Raw genomic sequence first — 19,261 nt, forward strand, 5'->3', positions numbered from 1 at the left:
TAATAATTTTTGATGTGTATAAATGTTTTGAAAAAATACGTAATTTAAACTGATCGCTTAATTTTATGTCGTCAGTGAGTTATTGAAGTTTCATTAAATTAGTGTATCGTTGTCATTAGTGTGTACCTATTCATTAGTAGTAATATCGTATTATCTTCTTATTTAAGTATACCTGACAAGTATGTTCTTTTTATCAGATCTCCACAGCCTACCTCTTTCCAAAAGTCACCCTTCGCCACTGATAATTATAATAACTAGCTGAGCCAGCTGGCTCTCGCCAGTCTGTCTCGCTAGGTCTTGCAGACAGCTTTTCGTCATAATGGCATGGTGTTGGATTTTAATATAATTGTAAAGTATGTATAGACGGCGCCATAGTTTTCCCTTATAGTTTTACGTCAGACATTTTGACATTTCGCTGATTTGTTAGTTTTGCGATTTGCATGTCGTCACTGCCAATTCAAATTTGGAGTCATATGCGTAGTCTATTCTGGAGTCAGGCCTTCACAATATTACCTGACACCACTTCAGGCTGCTAGGCCTAGCAGAACAGCTGGCAATCAACAATTGCTATCAATGACATTTTAATTTTAATACATTATATGTGTAGGTATGTGCATTTAAACATGATAAATAATTATACATCTCATTCATTCGAATATACAGCAAAATTATGTGATTATCATTAAAAGCGATCCAATATATCCCAATATTTATCTCTTTCGGGTCCCATTTACATAATAGAAAAAGATTAGTAGCATTAAAAACAAATTTAAACATTGTTTTGTTTCATTGTCTATAAAAAATAAATGCTTGCAGCCATAGAATAATATTTAAAAATCAAATTTTGAATTCAAAATTAACCTTAACCAATATGGTTTCCCTGTGCGGGACATTTATATCGAGACAAATGTTGATAAATAAGAAAGCAATACATATTATATCTAAGAGGAATAGACCAATTTTGATAATAATAAGAATTTATAAAACCTAAAAATGTGGAATCAGCTTAAAGAGGCCTTCATCCAGCAGTGGATTAATGACGATATAAATAGGTTGGTATATAAAATCACAAATTTAAAAAAAAATATAAATTTATAAATATAAAAAAAATATAAATTTATTAAAAATTAATAAATGTAAAAAATCTTAACACCACTGCACAGTTATGTACCGAAATATGACTATATTCTAAAATATTAGAGCGAGAGGTTTAAAAGAATACTATTTTATGTAACAAAAATACTTTATGCAGTTATCAAATGTTTAAAATAAATATGAGGAATAATAAGGCTTCAAAATGATATAAATAGATTATCTACAACGTTTAAGGAGTGTCCAGGATCATGGTTTGAAAATACAATAAAAACTCAATTTTGACCTACGACGAGCACGTGGGCCGTTAAAGAGGCCTTCATCCAGCAGTGGATTGATACAGGTTGATGACGATAATGATGATATAAATGGGTAAGTATATAAAATCACAAATTTAAAAAAATATAGCAGTTTATATGACTAAGAAGAGTAGAATTAGGTTGGGATAACCTTCATCCGGCAGTGGATTGATCTTGGTTGATGATGATAATGACAATATTATGAATGGGTGAATATAATATCAGCAATTTTGATAAATATAGCAATTCATATGACCGTATGACCGACAGAAATACAAACAAATTAGAAAGGCCTTCATCCATCAGTGCATTGATTCAGGCTCATGATATAATATAAATAGATATAATATAATATCTCCAATTTTGATAAATACAGTAATTCAAATGACATAAAGGAGTAGAATCAGGCTAGGGAGGCCTTTATCCAGCAGTGGATTGGTTCAGGTCGATGATGATAACGACGATAGAAATAGGTATAATATCACAAATTCGTTAAACCTATAGTAGTAGAATCAGGTTGCGGAACCCTTCATCCATCAGTGGATTAATTCAGGCTCATGATATAATATAAATAGATATAATATAATATCACCAATTTTGATAAATACAGCAATTCATATGACAGAAAGGAGTACAATCAGGCTATGGGAGGCCTTTATCCAGCAGTAGATTGGTTTAGGTCGATGATGATAAGGATGATAGAAATAAGTATAATATCACAAATTCGTTAAAACAAACCCTTCATCCAGCAGTGGATTGATGATGATGATGAAATTCAAGACTATCAAGAATACAATCAACGTAGAGAGGCCGTCATCCAGCAGTGGATTTATTAAGGCTCGTGATCATAATGGCATTATAAATATAGATAGGTAGATAGTATAATATCACTGATTTTGATAAATAATTCATGTGTAAGTAAGGAGTATAATAAGGCTGAGGAGGCCTTCATCCAGCAGTGGATAGGTCCAGATTGATGATGATAAGGATGGTAAAAATAGGTAGATATTATACAATATCACAAATTTTGTTAACTATAACAATTCGTATTAATTTATTTCATTGTTTGCAATGGCAACATAATATGACTATATTGTAATCTATCTAAATTAGTAGCCTAATTATTCAATAAAAAAGAGTTCGTGAACAGCCACAAAGAAGTATTTAAAAAAATCTAATTTGTTATTAATTAATAGAAAACTCATCTTACAATAAAAATGTCTTGATTGAAATTGATTATTTAACATGCTAATAGAAATGTCACATTTTTCGATTGTTTCTGCAAATTCTAAATTTGAATTCTGACACGTCAAATGAACTTGTTATAGGCGAAAACAATTGAAAATCAATCATATATTTCAGTTTGACAGATAAGTGGCAGTGAAGTTGTTTTAGATTATATTTTCGTAATAATTAGTGAGGAAATATGTATTTATTTTGTGTTTAAACTCAAGAATACGCCAATGTGCTACTTACAGATTTGAATAATTTTGTGGAATATTAATTTAGATATTTTGCAATATTGATTATATAGAAAGAATTAAGCGACATTATAATCGATTTGCGGTAGACGAAAGGCAAGATGCGAAAATGTATGGTGACGAATATAAAACGCAATTTAAAAATGATTTTATCTGTGATTGTGTCGAGTTTTATCAGATTATAGAGGTAGGCAATAGTGGGCGTATTATTATTATAATATATTATGAAGTTATCTTTTCGGGCGGCTATAAATTCATATCCCATGACCCACCGGTTTAGTTTATTAAATAGTTTGCCAGTAAGTGATCAAATATGTAATATATCTCCTTAAGGCGGACGTGCTCAGCGTGGGTCAAAATCAAGCTTTTTATCTATTTTCAAAGCATGATCCTGGTCATTCCTTAAACGTTGTTGATAATCTATTTATATAATTATAAAGCCTTATTATTCTTTATATTTATTTTAAACATTTGCTGACTGCATAAAGTATTTTAGTATGGCTGCACCTGGTGCAACAAGCATTAATACAACATCCATGCTAGAAGGTTTATCGCAAGCGAAAGAAGAGCAATTGTTGGAATTATTAGCTTCAGACGGATTCTTGCAAAATAAATATAAGGAGTGTACTTAAACATCATTTAGGTTGCAAATGCAACATGTGTATCCAGTTTTAACAGAGAAATTCCTGAAATACATCTTGCCTTTTCCAACTTCATGGTGTGGAACCGCATCTCAGATTGAAATCAATAACCAGCGAACCAAATTACGATGATCTGTCGTTTCAACATAAACAATTTCATCCTTCTCATTGATATAATGAATGAATTTATTTTTCGTTTATTATTATTTTGTTTATGCACTTACATCAAAAAAAGAAAATATAAATATATTTTGATTGTTATTAAAGTACTTATATGCATTTTTCTTTGACGAGGGGTACTCAGTGTTACGAGAATTATAGAAGGGGTACACAGATGTCGAAAGTTTGGGGAACACTGGTCTATAGAGCTACAATATTTATGCCGAATTCCACCGAAAAAAAATGTTCTTTTGATTTACACCACCACCGACTGTAGTGGGTGTAGTCGTTCTTTTCGCCGAATGTTTATCGTAGATTTTTGGTTTTGTAATATTGAGGTTCCAAAATATTAATTGAAAATGGACAAAAAAAGTATTATTGCATTTAACTTATACACAACCTACTCAACACAGCCTAATATCTCGCTTATCGGTCTTTTGTCTATTGCACTCGGTGTACCTACACCATGGCCCCCACATCCTGAAACGGGCCCTCAGGCTAGGGTATTTGACGGGCCCCCTATCCACCGCTTAGATTAAAGGCAGTGTGAAACTCTACATTAACGTTTTTCAAATTGTGTTTTAGTTCAAAGTGAGGGTACTTATATACAATGAATTATTGGCGATTTTCAATACATCTACTTTAAGCATCTACTGGAGCTGTCGAGTATCGACACATAATAATCAGAAAATATATTGAACAATTATATAATTTAAAATGTTCAACTGCTCTATGTTGTATAGGAAGCTTTTGTCAAATATAATATTAAATGAATCAGCGATAATTACGCGCAGAATGACAAAAGGGGCAGACATCATCCAGCCATCGAGAACAAAGAAACAGTTCTTCAATTAATTTATTAACCGTGATATTAATATATTGACTTTGTAGTTAGATAGTTTTTATAAAGTAGATAGGTACTTACATATTTACCTAATAATTTTATTATTTTTACACCTAATATTAAATAACTATATTTTACACTGGAAGATGTTTTCTTAATAATAAAAATATATTATAATAAATCATTTCTTTCATTCAATAAACAATTCACAAAATTTTGAAAATGTAACATTACATTAATTCGTCGCTATAGGATTGGTTTGTCGAATATCCGTTTTTGTCAGCGCTTAAAATGGAATATTTTACGAACCGGAGCGACAATATTAACACAGTTATCTAATTGCATGTATATTTTATAAAAATAAGTATGTTAGATTTTTACATTATATGGTAAATCTAGTCCAGACGGTCAAATTAATATGTGTACCAGACAGAGCGATAACTTTGAAAATTATACAAACCGGACGGCGCTCCGGTGGGTTCCGGACCATTTTGAGCCCTGGTTTTTGTCGAAATCGACCTTTTAATGCAGAATATTTTTTTGTATCTAAATGGACTAGAACCATCCTTTTCTTTAAATTATTTTGTAATGGTAATGCATACATCATTCATATGGTGTAAAAAAGACAATTTAAATATCTCCATGTATTTAAATATAGTATTATGAAATTTGTTTTTCATTTCCTGAACATTTGGTCTATTCGATAAACCAATCCTACAGAGACGATTTAACATAGATAACTTGAAAACACCTCAGATATATATACCCATTAGAAAAAATCATATTTGAAAAAAATACGATGCTCGACGTGCTTCAAATTCAATCCTTATTGAAGAATTATTTTTTTATTCTTGACTACACTTTATACTTTTTGTTTATAGTTTAAAATTCACAAGGAAAATATAAATAATACTGCATTATCTCGTTACTTTTTTGTAAAATTTAAAATTACTTACCTATGTCGATGTCATTCATCCATTTAACTAGAATCCAATATCTTATAAGAATTATTTTTCTAGTATTTTTACATCAAAATTTTTGGTTTCTTATTACGGTAGGTATTTATTGTATAACACAAAACATTTTTCTCTGTTTTATTATAATCGCCATTTCGTCGCTGTAGGATGGGTTTGTCGAATAGACCAAATGTTCAGGAGACAAAAAACAAATTTCATAATCCTATATTTAAATACATGGAGATATTAAAATTGTTTTTTTACAGCATATGAATGGTGTATTCATTACCATTACAAAGTAATTAGGGATGGTTCTGGTCCATTTAGACACAAAAAAAAAATTCTGCATTAACAGGTCGATTTTGACAATAGGTAACGGATATTCGACCAACCAATTCTATAGCGACGATTTGATAAAATTTAATAATATAGCAAAGTTCGAAAGCAAAGAAAGGCAACTATTTTTATAAATACCTGTTTATACTACCGGATTCTGGCATCTTGGAAAGCCGGAGGAAGTATACAGCGGAGCTACGGGATGCTGGTTTGATATGAAACGATGCAAGAAGACTGGCGAGGGACAGAGATTCGTAGAGGTGCCTCGTAGTGTCCATAGGCTCCTACTAAGGGGTGGATATGGCTTAAGAAGAAGATAATTATATTGTACTACTTGCTTGCCCTATGCCCTAATGTTGGGTCGTGTCAGGGTGAAAGAAGGAGATCTTCTCTTTATAGAAAGTAAACCATAGCGCACTACCAGAAAATGCTATTCTGAAAACCACCGGCCGCCACTGCTTGAGGTACCTATGGATACTATCCGTGGCTTTATCCAACTGACTTTCTCTGAGGTAGGTTTACATACTGCAGTCTGCAATTTAGAAGGGATCTTTGTTTAGCTACCTACGTATTTTTTTCGACTTATACGATGTATAAATGAGAACTCTGCCATTCTGGGCTGTGTTGACCTGTGTCCCTGATAACTATCTTAGCATCAGTTGTTTATTCTCCCAAGGTACAGAACCAACTTGCAGAGGGAGGGCGATAACTATGTTCAACCAAATTGCTTCTGGTATTGATATATTCCATATGTGTGACAGTGAGCTTAAGTGAACGCTATCTTATAAATTCTTAAAATAGGGTCACCTTAGCAAACTCGGTCTACTTCTTTGAACTTCTATAGATGTATTAATGTATGTTCACTGCTTTTGTATGTTTATCTATTATGTTCTATATTCATATCAGTGGCGATCGTTGAGTTATTTTACTGGGAGTTCACTTTTTTTTAAAGTACCTATGTTATTGTTCATTTGTATGAGAAATCCATTCTTCTGTTTTTCATCGACACAAATTCATTCTTTTTTGGATACTGAGCATATATTATAATGCCTTCAATCTTGGTTGCGTGATGGTGTTTCTGCTAAAATACTTGATCCATTTGAGTGTGGAAAACATCTTTAACTTTCCACTGATGTTATCGGAATAGTGCAAATAATTAAGTTTAATAGTAAAATCATTTTTGTAAATGTCTCAACAAGATTTTTTTTCTATTATAATGTTAAGTAATGCTGAGGCAATATCAGCATTATAAAAAATATCCAAGCTGTAATATGTAATTATTAATTAACAATAATTATTAATAATATGAATCCGCTTTTGGGAGGTTTTACTGGGCGTCTTACGAGGCCTGAGCGGCTCGCGCAACTCAGACGTATAAACCGTGTGTGAAAATGTTCGTAGACAAAGTCTTTTTTTGGTTATACGTTTATACGGTTCGAGTATGGAACGCGCCTTGGCGACATTGAGTGGCGCTCGAAGAAGTATTGCTATCTCACGCTATCACCTACAGACGAATATTATTGCTGTCGCACTCATTCTCATTACAAGGCATGCTTGCTTGTGCGATCGAGGAACTCGCTCCCGAATAACATTGCATTTGGCAAAGCGAAACCACACGGCCGATGCCAGCGCGACGCGTGAATTATTGTATATTATATTTAAAATAGCCGGTTCAAAACACATACCATTACAATTTATTTTTGTATATGAATTAATGACTACGGTAATAGATCAGAACATTTTTAATAAATGAAATACTTATTTAAAAAAAAAAAATCTTTTCGCATAAATTGAATGGGTAGGTGTTCACCGCTCCAGCACTCTCAAAGGCGCATCGCCACTGATTCATATTTTTATTTTTATCGCTGTTATTACTTTTCTTTATAATAATGTTTCATGTCATGTTGTGAATGTCTTAAACTTATAATTTGTAATGTATACAATATGGTAAAAAAAAATGAAATTATCATTTGAGAGAAAATTATCATAAGCACACATTACAATTACATGGTTTTCACCATTATACCTACTTTACAGCATGTTTAAATCGTCGGGTCTCCAGAATTTAGATGAAAACACGTTGCATTGAAGGGGTTTTATATCAATAAGTATTGTTACCAAACGAACAAATTCTTGGTCCGCGACAATTTCAAATTCCAAATCCACAATCTAATCAAAGTCCTCACTAGGAGGGCCCCGACCGAAAGTTTGGCTTCCCTGCCGTGCGGGATGGCGTCCTCGCTTGACGATTCGCGTCCAAAATTTACAGTTCGAAGCTGCAATAAATAATCCGCCCCGCACCCCTCGGATACCGCGCCTTCCGAGCGCGAAAGGGCGCCGATCCCTTAGACCTGTGACTTAGATAATTGTCGGACAGTGCAAATTCTCCGGCGAAAGTGGAAGGTACCGAGTGCCACGTGCTACGTGCCGCGTGGCTCGCGCGGCTTTCCTCAATACAAAAATGCAGGCCGCGCTTGTTCCTAGTTCTTTTCAATTCAGTGAACCCCTGTTACCATTATTACGTCAATAACGGTTCATATAACCACCCTTAAAACGAGTCGCGTGTCCGACAAAGTGTTTCGGTGTTGATCCCGGTAATGTGCCCAAATAAATTAATTCGCCTCAGTGTCAGCGCCGAATAAATTAAAAGTGTTACGACAATGGCCCGTTATAATAAGGTGTCTTCTCTGTTGTAACCTGAAATGTAACTAATAATGTAATATCAACCGATGTCTGTATAATTTAGTGAAATTAAATGTCTCCGTACGGAGTATCTGTCAAATCAAAAGTTTCTGTGTTATGATGTACCCTGTTAGTAATGATGCCGCACACACCCTCTAACTGAAATAATGCTGAAGAAGGTTCCACCATCTACCTACATGTGAGTTCCTCCGCCATCTATTCCCGGTATTAGTATGTGTTCTTTTATACGTTTTCAGATTACCAAACCGCGAGAATTTTTTTAGGTATTCATCGTGGTTATACGGTTTTTCAACTGTATGTGTCGTTTTATGCGTTTTAAGATTACTCAACTGCGAGAATATTTTTAGGCACACATCGCATTGAAATGGTTTCTCACCAGTATGTGTCATTTTATGCTTTATCAGACTAATGGATGTTGAACACTTGTATGCGTAAACATCGCAATGAAACGGCTTTTCACCAGTATGTCTCATTTTGTGCGTTTTGAGATTACTCGATGACGAACACTTATATGTGCACACATCGCAATGAAATGGTGTTTCGCCAGTATGTCCCATTTTGTGCGTTTTAAGATTACTCGGTGACGAACACTTATATGTGCACACATCGCAATGGAATGGTTTTTCACCAGTATGTGTATTTTTATGTATTTTAAGACTACTGGACGACGAGCACTTATACGAGCAAACATCGCAATAAAATCGTTTTTCACCAGTATGTGTGATTTTATTATGCTTTGCCAAATTACTGGATGACGAGCATTTATATTATGAATGAACATCACAATGATCCAAATTATCACCGTCAGGCATTCTTTTGTTAATATTGAGATCACCAATATGAATCGCTTTATGTGTTTTGAGACCTTTAGACATCATGCATAAAATATTGTGACTCTTTAACGAGATTTCAGATCCAGATACTGCATAGCAATCATTGCAAATAAAATTTCTTGGAAAATGTATTACTCTTGTCAGCTTAATACGGACCACCTTTTGCAAATAGGGTTTCTGTAATTCTTCTTTGATGTAATGGTCATCTATGGCTATCTCTGAATGCTGTGTCGTCCTTTTGTGGAGCTCTTTTGATGCACATTCTAAGTATTTGAGGCGACCTTCTTTACAAAGTGTATTTAAATTCACGCTAGGCAGTGGACCGTCACACTTATAGCCTCGTTCTCTAAACCATCGCTGAGTAGAATTCTGCAAAAAGATTTTGAACACCTATTGCATTATTTACAGTAATATAAAGACATATTTTTAATTAATTACTTCCTTTATTCAACGAATAATTCACAAGATTTTTAGAATGTAACATTCTAAATATTTTACATACAAAATTTTTGAAAACACTTCTTCTGATGAGGTCCATTTACCTGGATCACCGAATGTTAAAACTCCAATTTTTTTTGGGTGCGTTTGTTTGTGGGTGTTCCAGCTAAACGTTGGGTCACCCAATGTTGAAATTTCAACTTTTTTTGAGTGCATTCGTTTGTGCATCGTTAGTGCACGTTTGTGCACGCGTTTATTTCGTTTGTGCACGCACATTAAGGGGGTTATTCGCATTTCAATTTGGGTGACCCAGCTAAATGCTGGATACTTGTGTCACTAAACTTATATTTTTTTCAAAATTTAAATTGTAAGCACTAGTGCGTTGGTAGTGAACGTTAGTGCACGATTCTTTTTTGCCTTTTCACCTGTATTCAGCGCGCTATTTAATTTTTAAGTTTGTATGCAAAACCTGACTGCGTGGGTTTAAAAATATTTTTTAGTGAAATCTCTTGTCGCATAGTTAATGCGCAATTCTGCATACTTTTTTTATTTTTTTCTCATATAGTGCGTGAGTTATTTGATATGAAATATTTGATGAACGTTTAGTAGAACCATCCAACAAACTTTTTTAATTTTTTATTAGGTCATCAATTTGCCTATTATTGGCTTACGTTTGTGCATGTACTTTTTTTGATTTCGAGATTATATCTTGAGAGATATTATTTTTTTAAATTTAGTGACTTGATACTTCAACCATTAAATTTACTTTAAAATTGTTTTGTTAGGTGCATACGATTACATATATTTTTTTAAACTTTTAACATGATTTTTCAATTTTTTATCTCTTATATTAAGCTATAAATTTGATTTTGAATGGCCGTTAAGTTTTAACACAAACATTTTTTTTCCACATTTTTTAAATGCACACCTTTGAGTAATTTAATTACATGATTTTTCATGTATTTTGTATTGTTTTTCCATGTAAATTACGCAAAAAATTCCAATTTTTCCATTTTCACTAAGTACCCCGTCAAAATATCCCGAACAAAAACAACCGCATCCGTTTGGAAGATCCAGTCAAAAGAATCTCGCAAAATACCCAAAACGGTGTATGCTCTCTAAATATTTCGGTTTATAATAGATTACTTAAACAACTTAAACAACTTAAACAAAAGTGTCAAAATTTAAAAAAAATCATTATTAAACTTAAAATTTGTCTTTTTATTTATGATTTTGAATGGATGAATGTTAGTTTCATAAGCAAAAACGCGGTAAATAATAATTATACTTACCTACTGTTTTTAACTTATGATCCGTAATAAAAAATAAATAAGTTATAATACAATAATTAGGTTGGTATGCATATTTTTGAAAAATGCAATGTATTTTTATGCAACGATATTTTCTTCAAAAGATAATATTGGAATGACATTTCGTCAACTAAATGCGCGGAACTTGTAACTCCGTATTAACCAACTTCACAGAAGGAAGAAAAAACTGTTTTAAAATAACGGACTGGTTTAGGAAATTTGAACACTTTTAGTATTTTAATGTTATAAATGAGTAAATCTGGTCATTTTTACAAAATATTTATTAACATAGAATATAGAGGAGTTACATGGGTTGCTTTTGTTTTTTTGAGATTTGAGCTGGAGTTACAATGTTTGAATTAAAATAAACAGCACCAAGTTTTACAGTATCTATTGCTTGTCTACATTATGTTGGAAAATTCAATAAAATCGCATAAATAGGGGTAATACTTAACAAAATAATATTTAATTAATTTAATTTTCGAGTTAGCTTTCAAATGACAGATTATTATAAAATTAGTGATAATCAGCCACCATACTTGTTTTCAAGAACTGAAGGTATTCTTAGTTATTTTATTTCATGCCTTTCTTGATATAGTTGAGGAAGGCTGCAAAGAATTTTGGTTGCATAATAGTACTTTAATTTATTCGTACAGGGACAAAGAGATTCGAGGGAGCTCTTGCTATTCTTCACCAAAACGCAGTTTGAAATTATTATTTCCATTTATTAGATCCATTATATTGCAGTGCTCGAATATAAGTCATTAGTTTTTCTCCTGGTCGTACCTATGGATTTGTAAAATCTAACACCAATATTTTTTTTATTAAAATGATGGCATAAATATGTAACATGGTATCTTCTTCTTCTTCCACGGTGCTACATCCCGGGGTGGGATTTGGCCTCCTCCACAACCGCTCTCCACTCACTCCGGTCTCTCGCCACACTTCTCCAGTTACCGGATCTTCCTATATGAAGCCAGTCAATTTCTACGGCGTCAGCCCATCTCTTTCTTGGACGGCCTCTGGGTCTCTTCCGTTGGGGTAGCCACTTCGTCATGATCCTTAGCGCTCTAACTTCAGGCATTCTCTCCACATGTCCCGCCCATCGTAGTCTTTGGAACTTACAGTGTCTTATGATTGTTTGCTGTTCAATCAGCTCTTCCAACTCGTGGTTCATTTTAATTCTGTAGTTCCCATTTTCCAACGTGGGTCCAAAGATTTTGCGGAGTATTTCGCTCGAAGACAGCTAATTTGTTTTCCTCGTTTTGAGTCAAGCACCAAGTCTCACAGCCATAAGTGACCACTGGCCTTATAATCGTTTTATAAATTAGAAGTTTACTTCTTCGGCCTAGAATTTTCGACCCCACCAATCGCTTGCAGGCATGCCAGCATTTATTCCCGGAGATAAGGCGGATTTTTATCTCCTCTGCTGTCTTATTTTGGGTATTTAGGCTGGATCCGAGATACGTGAACTTGTCCACCCCTTCATATGCATGCTGTCCTATGACTATATTCTGCAGCGGTACCTGATTGCGTGTGCTGACCATATACTTAGTTTTTGACTGGTTTATTTCCAGCCCAGCGTTTTCTGCTTTTATTTTCATAGTGCCACCATGGTCGATCATCCTCTGTTTCAATCTGCTTGTAATTAGTATCCGTCAGTGTGGTCTTTATAAACCTTACTAGTTGTAAGGGAATTCCCAGTATTTTTAGGCTTTGCAGCATCTTATCCCTATTCACACTGGTGAAAGCTTGTTTAAAATCAATAAACAGGTGTCAGGTTGTATTCGTGCGCTTTCTCCATAGTTTGCCTCATGAGATGGATGTGATCTATGGTGGATCTATTTGGTCGGAAGCCGCATTGGTATTCTCCCAGGATTTCCTCACCATAGATCATTAACCTGCTATACAGTACAGATGAGAAAACTTTATAAGCTGTGTTTAGAATTGTGATCCCTCTGTAGTTATCGCAGATTGTTTTGTCTCCCTTTTTCAGAATAGGCACGATTATTATACCCATCTTCCATTCCTCAGGTAGAATTTCTTTTTCCCAAATATTGAGAATTATCTTGTGGATATTTGCTTCCAGTGTAGGGCCACCAGTCTTTATCAGCTCGGCTGTTATCCTGTCGGTTCCAGGTGCTTTATTGTTTTTAAGCGTTCTTAATGCTCTTCTTACTTCAGGCAGAGTAGGCTCATCAATAAATTCCTCAGCAGTGTGGTACAATACTTCTTCCGTTTCCTCATGACCATTATTATAAGCCTGATTTAAAAGTGTTGTGAAATAGCCTTTCCATCTTTCCATAATGTCCTTCTTTTTGATCAGCATTTGTCCTTCACTATCCTTACAGGAATTTAATCAGGGTTGATAGGATTTAGTCTTGTAAAATTTTCTGGGATCATTGTTTCTTCTTTGACATTCCATGTCTTGAAGTATTCTCTTGAGCATCAATCGCTTTTTCCCTCGACAGAGCTTTGTTGCAGTTTTTCTCTTTTCTTTATAAGTTTCGTAATTTTGGCGAGTTTCCCTTTGTAGGCATTTCTTCCTTGCTTCATTTTTTTCAGAAAGTGCTTGCCTGCAATCATCATCAAACCATCCTGCATCTATTTTTGCTTTGTTTTCCCCCAGAATTTCTGTGGCACTCGTGATAACACAGTTTTTTGTATTTTCCCAGTCCACATTCACATCATCGGTTATTAAAGTCATTTTTAAGTTTGTTTCTATAGATTCCTGGTATTTATCCAAAATGTCTTCATCCCTCAATTTTTCAGCTCTCCATTTAGTTCTTCTCTGGCCTTCTTTTTTCAGTATTAGGGAGATTTTTTGTTTTAATTTTGCTCTCACCAGGAAGTGATCAGAATCGCAATTGGCTTCTCTGCAGACGCGCACATCCTCCACTGTTGTCGGTCTTCTTTTTGATATAAGAATGTGATCATTCTATTTGGTTGCATGTATTACTTCCAGGTATTTTCCAGGTTCCTTTGTGGATATTTTTATGTTTAAACCATGTACTACTAATTAATAAATTATTTGCAGCCGCTAAAAAGCATAGACGTTCACCAGTATCGATTGTCGTTTGATGCAAACTGTGCTGCCCAGCTACTTATTTAAATGCTTCATCTTTTCCAACTTTTGCATTAAAGTCTCCCAAGATAATTAGAGCATCATGTGGGAAGACTTTTTCGCAGGCTCTCTGCAGATCTTCATAGAATCTATCCTTAATTTCCTCGGTCGCATCATCAGTTGGGGCATAAACGTTGATGAACTTAATATTGAAAAGTGTACCTTTCAGTTTAAGTTTACATAATCTCTCACTAATTGGCTCAAATCCTAGTACTGCCCTGCGGATATCAGAGCTGATTAAGAACCCAGTTCCATAGCGACCCTGCGTACCTGCAGATCCACTGTAATACAAAGTGTAGTTTCACTTGTTTATGAAACCTGCGGCCTCCCATCTTATTTCCTGCAATACAGTCACGCTCATTTTATACTTATGCAATTCAATTGCAACCTCCTCTATCTTGCCCGGCTGCAACATAGTGCGTACGTTCCATGTGCCACATTGTATATATAATCGTTTGTCCTTAATTCTTTGCTTGGGTCGTTGGTTTATGGGGAGTCCGGGGTTCGTAATCAGGGTTTTTTTACCGTGTTGGGTGATTAACCCTACGACGAACCCTCATCCTTTATTATAGCGTAGGTAGAGTCGTTCCCTATTACTATAGGATTGTGACATGGTATGGCTTAGGTTTTTCCAGGCTTCTTTAAACGCAGTTATATAATCAGCATGAACACGTTTTTTTTATTTCTCAACCTCATTTCAATTACAGAGCGAATCGTTCAACCTCAATTTGAGTGTGGTCCTTCTCCTTTTTTTAATATACATTGGTGATATTACGTGGCATTGCAATATTAATTTAATAAAGCATTGGTGAGTACTAAATTTTTTCCTGATTTTTTTCCCTGCTCCATCACTATACAGAATAGTGGTTTTATAGTCGTCGTCATCGTAGAAAGAGGCAGAAGAGGAAGAGTAAATTATTGACATATTATTACACTGGAAAGCTAATTTGCAGTAAGCCCACTTTCGACTTCAATCAAAACATTGCAAAGACCATCAATCGTTTTTGGTTGCAGAGAGTAAAATTATGAATGGCAAGTTTTGTTTTAAATTATGCGCTGGACAGATTAGATTTTGGATATATCAAAACGCATTGTCTATTGTAAACACATATTTTTCAGTAATTTTGTCAGATTCCTTTTCCCTTCCGGCGTAGGTATTTTTTCTTTTCTTGCTGAACAAGGTACGAGTATTTTAGTCCATCTAAATTATTTGTTTGACTGAAATAGTTTTCAATTCAGGTATTCAAATTTCTGACAGACTTCTATACTATGTTTAAAATGTTTATTTGTCCCTTAAATTAAAATGGTCGAAATCAGTGTTTCTAAACCTTTTTACAGCTGTGGATTACTGAAATTATTAGAAACGTTTTACGCACCGCTAACGTATAAGGAAAACATATTATATAATATATAATAACGTATGATAGCAGTTAATTTCGTCACGTAAAACCATTAATATATTTAAGGACAAAAACACAATGCTCAAATACTTACAGTTGCACAGGTTTTTATTAAAATTTTAGCATTAGCATTTGGACGCCCAAAAATTGCGGACCACAAGAAAACTTTCTGAGGACCACTGGTCTAAATTATACATTGGCATCATTAAATATACAACCAAGCCAGGGCTCGAAATAGACCGGAACGCACCGGAGCGCCGTTCCTGTTCGTGAAATTCTAAAAGATACCGTTCCGGCTCGTGGATTCTTTGAAAATTGCGTTCCGTTTCGTGTTATTGAGATAATATTGCATGTAGGAATATAGTTCTTAAAGTTGTAAGAACTGATTCGTGAGAATATGTTAGGTTATTTATTAACGATTAGTCCTACAAGGTCTACAATATAATATAGGCTGTTCGGTTTTCAGATGTGCTCCAAATTTGTAATTATTTACCCTTACAAGCAGGGCTGAATTTACAAAAAGGGCTACAGGTCCGGGACCTAAATTTAGTAGGTCTACAGAACCCGAAAAATAACGTGAAATCACAAAAGAACCTTGCAGCGAAGGAATACACAAATATACGAGCTTCTAGAATTTTGAAGATAAAAGCCCAATTCTAAGAAAATTGATGAAAAATAAGTGATTTTGCTAAAACAAACATAAAATAATATGAAAAAACCATTAAAAAAATAATTGAAAAAAACAGGTTTTAGTATTTCTCTGTATCCATCTTTCAGAATCGTCCTTGTTTCTCTTATGAATGCCGGATTTATCTGAAATACCATCTGAGATATTATCTGGCACCACATCGTGCAAGACACAAAAACAAGTCATTATCTTCCAATACTGGAGTAATATTTTTTGTGTTAAATATAATAATTGCTATAGGTACTCGTACTATATAATTATTATAATACCATTAATATCGATAATTCCTAGTATGTATCATCTGCAAAGAATAATATTTTCCGAATTAGGTACCTACCTACTCGTACCTATTTTAATAACAACTGTTGTTTCACTATTGCAAAAAAAAAGTTATTAATTTTTTTCTTCAATTTTCTAGTAGGTTTTTTAAACGGAATACATAGTTTTCAACTGCACCACAGTGGATCAAATAAACAGATGTGGATGGTTCAATGTCATCTTGCCGAGATAATAATATTATGTAAATGATTGTCGGTTCGTGATTAGACTGTGGTTCTATATCATTTAGTGTTCTTAAAACTGTTGAATACCTACATAGGTAGTAGGTACATCAATATTATTGTATATTTGCATAGTAGAAGCTGTTACCTTATGGCAGTGAAATTTAATGCTGCTCTGGTCTTTTCATTTTCTGATGTTTTAAAATAACTCCACAATATTGAAACAAGTTATAATTTTTGGGGGTGTCTTCACAGCCTTTCTGGTGTTTATCATTTTGAAGTGTTTGTATTTTTCTTCACCAATAACTTTTTTTAAAAAATCACAGGGAATAATTTTGGTTCAAGTTTTTCTGTATGAAAATGGAGACCAAGCTATACATATCAACAGACGACGTAATAAAATAATGACTGACACCTTATTTTATCAACCAAAAGTTGAAACGGCCAACTACTATGCTATGACCAATTCATAAATAAAAGCATTATATCTATGTATTAATTAAATACATAGAAATAGGTATGTACCTACATATTATACATATTCGGCGTAAAAACCTCAAAAATGATAATCATGCACGACTATTGCCACTCGATTACTAATGGTAGGTAGTTACCTACTTATCATACATTTTTTTAACTTTAATGTGACCTAGTGTATGGGCATTGGTTAATAATAATCGCTGGCAAGCTATATTATTTCGTCTAGGTATCTTATAGGTTCAAAATGCCTGGGTGACTAGGTACAATGAAAAAATGGCATTGCGAAAACCTTTAAGTATAACATTTTGTAGTCTTGGGACATCTCTCAACAGCAGCCTCAAAATGATTTATTCCTTGCTATAATTAGAATAGAGGCGATCTTCCTGTTTTTTTATCTTCACAGAATTATTAAACTCATTATTTCGTTCTTCCAGTCAGCTTTGAACGTAATATTAGATTGATTAAGGGCATTAAGGCGAGATATAGGTACCTAGGTACCTAACTTGCCGACAACACCGAGTTGAGTCTTTATTTTAATTGAGGCTTTTCAGCGATTAGGAATGCAGTATATGTATGAATAGAATAGTTACCTAAATTATAATAATACTTATATTATAAGTACCCACATATAATTTGATTTTTTACGGCGTATTGAAAACCTGTGTTATTAAAAATCTATAAACCTTATAGAGATAGGTACCTATCTTCTTCTTATTGTGCCACCCCCTAGCGGAGGTCGACCACCATCAAGGCGATCTTATCTTTGTCGTCTGCTACCCGGAACAGTTCGGTGGAGCTGCACTCGTACCAATCACAGAGGTTCTTAAGCCACGAAATGCGGCGCCGTCCTCTGCTACGCTTCCCATTGATCTTTCCTTGAATGACAAGTTGGGGAATGCTGTATATGTGTCCTCTCATAATGTGGTCGAGGTATTGTAGTTTCCTGGTTTTGATACTACGTAGAATTTCTCGGTCCTTCCCCATTCGATTGAGAACATTTGTCACCCGGTCAGTCCAAGGAATTTTGAGGATGCGTCTATACAGCCACATCTCGAAAGCTTTAAGTCTCCGTGACATCTCTTGGTTTAGCGTCCATACTTCCATGCCATAGAAAAGAATTGAGAGCACATAACAACGTACCATACGCAGTCTCAGACCTAGGTTAAGATCTCGATTGCTAAGGAGGCGTCTCATTTTGAGAAAGGCGCTCCTTGCGATCTCAATTGTAGTTTTTATTTCCTGAGACTGGTCCCATTTCTCATTGACCCATAATAGAAAAAATTTTCTAGATCATAGCATGCCGTGAGTTGTGGGATCGAAGATGACTACTGTATATACCAGTGGCGAAAATTGGAGGTAGACTGTTACGATCCGACCTAAATAGTACCTGCAAACTAATATTTGTCAGTCAAACGTATTTGTCTTCATTGAACTAAGATGTGCAGATGGTGTTTGTTAGTTTTTAAAAATTAATTAAACATTATGCCATTAAACCTTACATGATTTTAGATATCTTATACCTAGAAGAATATTTTTATCGATTATCGTTTGGTTAGGGAGGGCTTTATGAATAAATTATAGAAAACTAACCAACACCATCTGTAATATTTGTATTCTTAATTCAATGAAAACAAATAAGTATGACTAAAAAAAGAGTGCACTATTTTTGTCGGATCGCCCATAGCATATCAGATCTAAACTATTATGGTTTGGATTAAGCAGGGTTTAATTATATTTGAATAACTAACCAGCACCATCGGCAAATTGTCTTCTTAGTTCAATGAAAACAATAAAGTATGACTGACAAAGTTTAGTGTGCACTATTTATGTTGCATCTTAACAGCCAACCTCCACCCCTTGCCACTGGTATATATATATGCATGTCATAAATAATTTTGTGTACTGGTAAGTAAGTTATTTAAATAGGTACATAAATAAATACGGAGATGTAAAGTGGTATAGGTTTGGACATATTGC

Source organism: Rhyacophila brunnea, unplaced genomic scaffold (genome assembly GCF_057557595.1).
Source record: "Rhyacophila brunnea isolate RB1 unplaced genomic scaffold, BYU_Rbru_1.0 scaffold_1, whole genome shotgun sequence".
NCBI lineage: Eukaryota > Metazoa > Arthropoda > Insecta > Trichoptera > Rhyacophilidae > Rhyacophila > Rhyacophila brunnea.